Here is a 10592-nt window from a genome sequence, read left to right on the forward strand (position 1 = left end):
ATTTTTTCATGTGAATGTTACTCCGATTCTGTTACATTCACTTTGTGAGAAATTTTGTTCGTTTATATGCCTTACATATTCTGTCCTAAAGTCTTCAGCTCTTGTTAATCAGCTCTTCATTATTCCCTCAGTTTTTCTGTTCTGTAATTATTAACTAGAGCGACAATCCTTATAGGCCACCACTTGTTGCAATTACAATGAGTGGTTGAATGCGCCATTTGGAAGCAATGAGTCAGTCATTTTCGAATTCCGTATTCCGTACGTAAATACTGTAAGGCTCACAAGGGATTTTGGTATCAACTAAGTAAGAATGCCTTTTATTTTTTACCACATTCAATATATTTAGGTATGTCTGTATTGTATTAAGACTTCCTTGAAGAGTGTTAATGGCATCTACGGTGGCAGCTTGTGGTTGAAATGGTGCTTTGAAAGATTCATAAAGACGCAAGTTACAGAGGACATTGTTATATTTACTTCACCCGCTGGATTTTCTTCTTGAACCTGATATTCAGTTGCATGAGTTAATTTCGTTTTACTTCCATCATGTTACGATTCCTAATAATGACTGAAATATGGATAATGTTATTCTCCTGTCATTTCTTATTGTCGTATTTCATTCGACATGTGTTGTAGTCATTATCTTTTAGGTTAGCCGTAAGCCAACGCAATATCCTCTTGTCAACGGTCTGTTGCTTTTTAAGCAGTAATCTTTGTTTCTTCTCCATCAGCTATTCACTCCCCTTTTATCATTCTCTCTTTAGACCCATCTGCTACCATTCCTCCCCTACCACCTGCAAGGATGATTTCGAGGTCATTTGATTGGTGCAGAATTTCCTCATTATGCTTCCGACATCAACTGTGTGCGTCATCAGTCTCTCTCTCTCTCTCTCTCTCTCTCTCTCTCTCTCTCTCTCTCTCTCTCTCTCTCTCTCTCTCAGTGTGTAAGTGTGTGGATTTTTTAATGTAAATATGTTGAGCGTCAACGACATGATTTTAAGAATAAAGATTCTCTCTCTCTCTCTCTCTCTCTCTCTCTCTCTCTCTCTCTCTCTCTCTCTCTCTAGTATATGTGTTTATTGTTTAATGTAAACATATTGAGCGTCAATCACATGATTTTAAAAATGATTATTCTCTCTCTCTCTCTCTCTCTCTCTCTCTCTCTCTCTCTCTCTCTCTCTCTCTCTCTCTCTCTCTCTCTCTCTCTTTTGCTTCAATTAACCGACAAGATATACGAGAACACCCATAAGGGAAACTAGAGAGTCTTGGAATCTCCTACCTCCAATAACTTTGCGCAATTCCTTTCCTTTTTTTTAAGTCCATTCATTTGCTTGGCAATTCCAGATGGTTCCTTGCAATTACTGCAATAACTCTGCTGCGGTAAAGTCGTGGTGGTCGTGAGAGCAAATTGCATTGTAAGAAATGTTAATATTTACTTTGTACTAATTCATGTCGCATGCTGGTGCGCCCATACTGTATCTTTGTTGTACAGTATATGCTGTCTGGCCTAAGTGGTTCATTATATATATATATATATGTGTGTGTGTGTGTGTGTGTGTATATGTATATATATACATATACTGTATACAGTATACACATACATACGCACACACACACACACACACACACACATATATATATATATATATATATATATATATATATATATATATATATATATATATATATATATATATATATATATATATACACACACACGCACGCACACACTGTATATATATGTGTGTGTGTCTGTGTGTGAAATGGAAGAATTGATAGATTTAATGGGGACGAAATGTTTGAGGTATGCCTAATCATTACCTGGTTGAAGTAAAGACAAAAATAAGTGCTTCTCATTACGATGGAGAGATTAACAGTGTTTATGGCTGCAATCAAAACAGGCGTTAGATAAAAGAAGGGACGTATATAATTGGAGGCGGCAGACGGCGAAAAATCAGCTAAGATACAGAAGCGCTAGAAGTAAAGGTGTTTGAAATGCTTATTGACGGTGTCATTGGGTCAACAGACAGAATATCCTGTGCATGTATATAGAGTAGGTGAATAAATGCGTGTTGGGATGGTAAACTGAGAGGGTTAGTGAAGGAAGAAAGGACTATTGTTTAAAGCGCAACAAAAGAGAGGACGATGTTACAGGACATTATACATGAAAGAGCAGCAAGTCATGTAGAAAATAAAAGAGGAAAAATGGCGAAAGGTGATGGAATGTTGCAAGTAAATTTATACAAAGAGTTTTTTTGGAGAGTGAAGTAAATGCAAAGAGAAAGGTGAATAACCAGTGAATCGTAGCATCAAAGATGCAAAGGGAGAGGTGCAGTTGTAGCTTATATGGAGCTGTATTTTATATGCAATTGTACTTTTTTAAAAGTATTTTGAAAGGTTTTTACATCTAGAGTATAGGGGAGGAAGCAGACTGAAGGATAAAAGAATGCAAAGGGTTAGTGAAAATCCAAGAATTTTTATGAGTTTAACTGTTATGGATTCATGAAAGTTGATTTAATAGCTGAAGAGTTGAAAGGATTACCAGGTGGTAAATCTGGGTGAGGGGAAAGGATCTAGTTTTCAGGAGGAAATGGGGCGGAAGAAAGAAATTATGTTTTTTTCTTTGTATAAGGAGAAGGAATATAGAAACAAAATGTAAGAATTATAAGGGTGCAAAACAGATAAAGAGAAATGTCTCTTTTTCTTCTTCCTCTTCTTCTTCTCAGCTTAATCCTTAGTTGGGGTCACTGTTTTTAATGAGATGGGAGGGGTTAAACTCTTTATCTCCTCTTACTTCTTCCTAATGAGCGCCATATTCTTTGGAAGCTTGAATTTCAAGCCAATAGCCTCTGTGGGATTGTTCCATATGAATAGGTTTCATCTTCTTAATAATAATAATATAATAATAATAATAATGATCATGATGATGGAGTATGGTAGAGTACACATGGATTGATAAACAAGAAAACTCTGAGTTTAGACAAATGAAAGCCTGAAAGATAGAACGATGATTGTGGAAGACCGTAAGTGATCGACTCTCACAGGTGTTTGCGAGTAAAGAGATGAACTTCCTACATTTTGCCTTAGGGGTAAGTTTGATAGGTTGGTGAAAAGGGTTTATAAATCAAGTCCGCCTATTTCAATTCAGTGGCCCCTTTGGGCTTGTTCCTTATTAATAGGGTTCATCTTCTGAATAATAATAATAATAATAATAATAATAATAATAATAATAATAATAATAATAATGCAGGAAAGGAGGGGAAAACTTTGAAACTGTCGGTTCAACAGTGTGGTAGATTTGGAAAATCTTTGCAAGACGATGTTCATGATTCTTCGGTTTAAGAATGATTGTGACTGGGAATGTTTTCGTTTATTTTGGTTCTTAGGAATATATATATATATATATATATATATATATATATATATATATATATATATATATATATATATATATATATATACATACACACATATATATACACATTATATAATTTGTGTGCTTCTGCGCTTGTGTGCACGCATACTTCTTTATATGTATTTTTATTTCAGAAGACATTAGTACTAATATCGTAGGGTTGTTCAGAGTATCCCTCTTGAGTTTTGCATAATTATCGAATTACATACTTGACTAAGCTGGTGACTTTCAAGTTGTTATTCAAATTGCTGATATATGAATTCAAATCCTTATATATATATAATCTGACACCTATATATATATATATATATATATATATATATATATATATATATATATATATATATATATATATATATATATATATGACATTTTTTTTATCACACCGTGATTTATATACGATCATGAAGCTACAAATATCGCTTAATATCAAATCCACGCTACCTCGGGAATATCCCCGATGGGGAATTATCACCGAAGGGGAATTTATAAGTGATAAATGGACGGGCGCTGCCGAGTCTCGATCCCACGACACAGACGCGCATCCAGCGAATCCAGTCGACGCTAACCACTGAGCTATCAAGAGAGGTATAAGTTAACGCCGAGTCTGGTGTACTTTATTTATATATATATATATATATATATATATATATATATATATATATATATATATATATATATATATATATATATATATATATATACACACACATATATATACGTATATATATATGTATATATGTATAAATTGTATATATATATGTATGTATATATATATATATATATATATATATATATATATATATATATATATATATATATATATATATATATATATATATAGGTGTGTATATATAATGTGTGTATGTGTGTGTGTGTATATTTGGATATCTCAATTATTGTCATTTTAAAATGCTTTCATAATAATTAAGCATTGCTTTCCTCAATAACGAGATGTCTGTAATTGTTGATTCTTTATTATTCTCGTGTTATGATCTGATGGCATAAATACTTTCCTACAATTGATGGGATTATAAAACTATGAAGTTTGAAGTTCGTTTTAGTTACACAGTGGCAGAGATCAAAGGAGCCAAGTTTGTTTCAGAAATGCACCGTTATGTTATCGTGTGTGGCAGAGAGAGAGAGAGAGAGAGAGAGAGAGAGAGAGAGAGAGAGAGAGAGAGAGAGAGAGAGAGAGACTGTGTTGCTAAGGGAGTTCAATTTTATCGTCAGTCCACGAGTCCCCTTCTTTGAACGTAGCAGAGAAGCAAATAAGCGGACAGGTCCTTAACCTTTTTTGGACCCGTCCCCCTCCCCCATCCTCATTCGTCTGGGAACAGTGCCTGTATGTACATATACTTGCCCCTCGAAATATTGTCCCCCATGGTAGATACATGGAACCTGAATATGCGTGCGTGCATGTGTGTGCGCGCGTTTGCGCGCGGTGCATATCAAATTGGTTAGGGGGGTTAAGTGCCGAGGGGTGGGTTAAAGTAACCCCCGGGGCACTTAGTGCCCAATAGGGGTAGTACGGCTCTGTTGCTGCAAGAGGAGAGGTTAAAGTGCCAACCAATTGTGTGGTTAGAGTCTCCTCTGGGCGGGGGTAAGAGCGTCCTCTGGAGGGGTGGGTTCTTTGATTGAAGAATATTGAAAGGGGTCTCCGACGTTCACTGTTAAAGGTTGAGAGGGGAAATTTTGAACCTGTGCAGAGGGTGAGGGTTCGTTTGAGAGGGCCAGGGAAACGTTTGGAGAAGCAAATAGATTGGCCGTCTTTTGTACAGTTTTTGCCCGTGCGCTCTCTCTCTCTCTCTCTCTCTCTCTCTCTCTCTCTCTCTCTCTCTCTCTTCATCAGTGGCTCATTTTCCTCGTCGGTGGGTTTAAAGGAAAAAACTAGCAGCCTGTCAAATTTATTTTCGAACTCCTAATCCTAGGACAACCTTGTGTGGAAAAAAAGCCTTAAAAAATTAGTATTAGTTTGATCTTATATAACTTTAATAATTACTAAGAAAGATTTCCTTTAGATTATTTGTAACATGTAACATGTTCATAATGGAGGAAAGAAAGTTTTAAAGCGCCCCCTTTGCCAATGCTTTTCCCCTACACAACCTCAGACCACAAATTAATATACTCCGGCCCGGTAGAAATCACTAATTAGATTTCGTGCTGATTGTTATTTCAGTACACCCTGAGTATATGTCTGGCTGTTTAGTGGTTGAATTATTATTAATAGTATCATAATACAAAAGGTATTTTCCTAGGTTTCTTCACAATTATTGCTATTATTTGCTCCTATTCATCATAATTGTTTCTTGTTATTGACAATTTTTTTTGCATTTTGTGTAATTAATGGACTTTTTATCCATAGTCTTACTTTTATGCTGCAGAAATATAACTTTCACATCCTACGCTAACATTTATACCATTTCTGGAATATCGCTTAATTTAGAAACACTTTTTTTTTCTTCTTTTTAAGCTCGGTCAGTTTTGATAATAAATGAACATTTCTTAATCATTCCTTTGTTATTCATTTGCATTGAGCAGCTCGCCCTTTTAAACCCTCCAGAGAAAATTTTTACAAAGAACACATTTTTATTTCATTTTTTCTGACGTAACCTGAGAAGAACCGACATGGAAAACCTTTGAAATAAAAGTTAATTGAGATCCTTTTCTATAACCATTGTAAATATATATATATATATATATATATATATATATATATATATATATATATATATATATATATATATATATATATATATATATATATATAGTAGCGTTAATAAAAACGAATAAAAACTGAAATAGGATCATCGGAAGTTATAGAATAAAGCGGTTACCAGAGTTCAAATTTTGTTGAACTGTTGAGAAAATTTTAGTCCGTAAAAATCATTGGAGATTGAGGCAGCGTCGTAGAAAAATTGAGCCGACCCAACTTGTTTTTTGAGTTGTGGCTAGCTAAATCTGACAATTCAGGCCATTCACCTGCAGCGAATACATTTCTGCTCTTTCATCTCGTCGGCGAGCCTCACATTTTCTTGCTCGCGTGACGTCATGTGATTGCGTCGGCGAAAACTTGACGTCATAGGAGCAGAGAAAATCCGACTTGTGTAAAAAGGATATTGTTATACTGCGTGTGTGTACGTGTGTACTCGGCATTTTATACAGTTTTCTCTCTCTCTCTCTCTCTCTCTCTCTCTCTCTCTCTCTCTCTCTCTCTGTTTTCCTGGGGCATTGATACTATTCTCGGCGTTCATCCGACGAGCTCACGTTCTTTCCCCTGTGCAAGGCTAAGAAAGGAACGGTACGGGCCCGTTTCTAGTAGGTATCTGTAGATCAAAAACAGTGAAATAATTAACTTGTTAGTTAGCCATATAAAAAAAACTTGAGTGATCAGCTCCCCGTCTAAATGTGTTTATTACTATACCAGGTTGTTCTCGACCATAACTTTCCCTGTCTCTCTACAAGCTGGTCCAGTGTGTGTCTGACCAAATGCTAATGATCTTACCTTGAACATCATCAGTGACGGGGGTTTAGCAGCAGTAGTACTGGTAATAGGAGTAAAATGTTTTATACGACGAGAAGAAGAGCAGTTGTATTTTTTCGAAGCATTGTTCCCTTTTTTTGTTTTTTGAAAAGAACGGAAACGAGGTAATTATAAGACAGTGGCCCACTTGCGAGGAACAGTCTTTTGTCAGACGTGAAGATAAGATGTTATAGATAATCTTCCTACGGTAATTACATGCGAAGAAATCACGTGAGTATTCAATCACACATATGTAACGGTTTAATCAATACAAATCTGATAAGAGGTTATGTTTTTTAACGTTTTCACACGTATTTTTATATAGATAAATTCTTATGTAATTATAAGACACTATGTCATTTAAAAAGGTTAGTAGTTTCGAGTGAGTTAACCATTGTGAACGACATGCAATTGGTGAAATTTGCGTGAACCAAAAAGCGAAAAAGGAAGACGAAAAATATTTTGAGTGTCCAGACTACTTTCTGGATAAATACACGAACTTAATGCCTAGGCAGGACCTTCTTTAATGGACCGACATGTCTTCCTAATGAATCATAAAACGGTAACGACCAGAGGCATTCATTAGACAAGTCAAGATTCTCTCTCTCTCTCTCTCTCTCTCTCTCTCTCTCTCTCTCTCTCTCTCTCTCTCTCTCTCTCTTTGCTTTTTGATGCGTGTTCGTGTCCGAAATTGTAATACTTGCGCTTTCATGCCCTAATTTATTTTTGTTTACTGATGCCCTATTTTGGGGACCACTGACATGTTTCTTTAAGTTCTTGGAACAGAAGAACTTCAGTAAGTGCATCAGTAATTTGTAGCCTTGGGTCCGTGCGTTCGATGTGTTGGTGAGAGGTGTTTTGGAAAATGTAGCTGAAAACAATTCGTCATTGCAAGGACCTTAATCTTCCTCGTCCTTTGCGTAACCCGTTATTCTCTAATGAAAACTTATTATTCGCTATAAGGAATTTGAAGCTCACATTTGTTAGGATGTTCGTTTAACAGCATGCAGTTTTCGAGAGTTCGTTAGCTATATTATTATTTTTTTATTGTTATAATACTAAAGGCCCCATTCGCAAAAACAAGGAACTAAATAAAATTGCGATGCCGAGAGCTGAATGGCTTTATAAACGTTTAATTAGAATTAAACTTATTAGTGTCATTTAATTAACGCAGCAAGACGATTTAAAAGCTTTTCCCTGTAGACAGGGTGGCGTTTAAAGTGATAATTTCTGTGTTGTTGTGAATTAGGGCGACTGCAGTGTCGTGATAACTCATGCTCTTCGTTTGTTTTTTTTATGCAGGAGTGTAACTGATTACCTCCGACAAGAAGGTTATGTTTGTTTGTTTACTTATTTGTTGCCACCATTACGAAGAAACTTTTACCAAAGATGCGCCTCTGGACTGGCGACAACCGATTACATTTTGGGAAAGATAGGAATGTAACGTTTGATGTTCAAGTTTTTTGAAGGGGGACTTTTTTTGGGGGGAGTAAACTTTTAGCAGGTGGAGAACTTTTTTGGAGAGAATCCTTCGACTGTCGTGCTTCTGAATTCCCTTTTTTTTCAGTCTTCTGTACTTTCTTACATCTTTCTTTCCTCTAAGAGGCTGGTCTACCTCTTCCTTTATTTTCAGTTTTTCTTTGGACTTGGCTAGAGAACAGCATTAGATTATCCGTTCCATCGGCCTCTGACAAGGAAAAATTTAACTTGAGGTTTGTCGACGTCGGTCTTTCTGATGCTTTCGAATTTATTCAGCTTTCAGTTAAAAGATATTTTAATAGTTTACATTTACAGTGCCCTATAATTTTTGTTCCGTAAACAGTTCTTTTCACTGAGATTTTTATACTTAAAGTTTTACCCGTTTTATCTCTTTTTGCAATCCAGTATACATGAGTAATTCATGAAAATTTCTTGTTTTTCACATTTGCACACTCCCTTTGCGAGAGACTTCAGTGGGTTAAATTTTCGTTGACATATTTTCATATTTTTCAACACTGTTTTTTCGTAATGTATTTTCTTATTCAAGTCGCAGTGTTTTCAAAAGCGATATGGTTTTCATTTTATGCAGTGTTTGTTGCCTTGCTATATTTATGCTAAGTTTTGTCTACCTTATATATATATATATATATATATATATATATATATATATATTTATATATATATATATATATATATATATATATATATATATATATATATATAATTTCGTTGCAGTTTTACTCTTCATACCGTGCATGATTTCCATATCAGTATATCCCACGGGAAAATATTCCTCATGGCATTAATTGTAGAAATCACTCTGTCCTAACAAAGAATTTGCTACTTAAAAAAGAAAGTTGTTTTAGCAAAAGAGACGCATTGAGTCTTGGCTGCAGTGCGCGCACTTTGAGATTTGATATGTCTGCCACGGAGAGCAATTCACAAGCACTCTCATCTAGGCACGTGCATAGTCTCTGATGCATTGTGGTCAGGCCGATGTGACGTCACCGTCTTTTGTGCTCGACAAATTCGTGAAGAATGATTACTTTCATATCTTGTACTTCTTTTTCTTCTTACCGTTCTGTAAATGAAATCGATATATATATATATATATATATATATATATATATATATATATATATATATATATATATATATATATATATATATATATATATATATATATAGTATATATACACACATACAGTGTATATATATATATATATATATATATATATATATATATATATATATATATATATATATATATATATATATATATATATATATATATATATATATATATATATATATATATATATATATATATATTGTGTGTGCGCGCTCGCTCGTGTGCCACCTTTTATACCACTTACGCTTCGTCCTCTCTCTCTCTCTCTCTCTCTCTCTCTCTCTCTCTCTCTCTCTCTCTCTCTCTCTCTGTATTATACTAGCTGTTATACTGTAGAGGTTTATTCCAATTATTAGCTTTTTCTCCGCATGAAGGTTAGTTTCTGTGTGTATGTGTGTGCGCGTTCATGCTATTGCGATTGTTTTGCTGAATAAGAAAAAGCGTAGGGATTTTCTTCACCATTGAAAGAACCCCATCTAAAGGGACTTTTTCCATGAAAGTCAGCAAGCCTCCTCGAATGACAAAAGGAATCGCTGACAGTTTTCACACGTGTTCAAGTATCACTCGACATTGCGTTTTGATCCCAAGGTCCTTCTCCTTGTCCTGTTGTTCCCCAGTTGATATACCGCCATTCAGTCTCTCCAAAAGAAAGGAAGAGCGGCCGTGACTAGATGGCCTACTATTCTTTTATCCACCATCTTTGTTAGTTCTCTCTCTCTCTCTCTCTCTCTCTCTCTCTCTCTCTCTCTCTCTCTCCGTGGTTAGTGATTCTGGGTGAGATGATGAGATAAGGCCGAGTGGGAACTCTAGAAGGTCTGGAGGACTCGAAGAGTCCTCCTCCTCCTCCCTCTAAACAGAAACGAATTGTGAATGGATTTACTCCTGGATATATGAAAAGCAAAGAGAGAGAGAGAGAGAGAGAGAGAGAGAGAGAGAGAGAGAGAGAGAGAGAGAGAGAGAGAGCGTGTTTATGGGTGTGTTTGTTTTCCTCTGAATTTTTCTAGGGTGTAATGAAAATTATTTTCATACACTATGAACTTAACACA

At 35.4% G+C, this 10592-nt stretch overlaps 1 protein-coding gene across 8 annotated transcripts in view; it reads left to right on the top strand.

Annotated features, from left to right (window-relative positions):
* retm (real-time) overlaps positions 1-10592 on the top strand; it is a 262293-nt gene that overhangs the window by 146811 nt on the left and 104890 nt on the right. The gene's annotated exons all lie outside the window — the stretch shown is intronic.

The sequence above is a fragment of the Macrobrachium rosenbergii genome, chromosome 44, assembly GCF_040412425.1.
Source record: "Macrobrachium rosenbergii isolate ZJJX-2024 chromosome 44, ASM4041242v1, whole genome shotgun sequence".
In the NCBI taxonomy this organism is placed as follows: Eukaryota; Metazoa; Arthropoda; class Malacostraca; order Decapoda; family Palaemonidae; genus Macrobrachium; species Macrobrachium rosenbergii.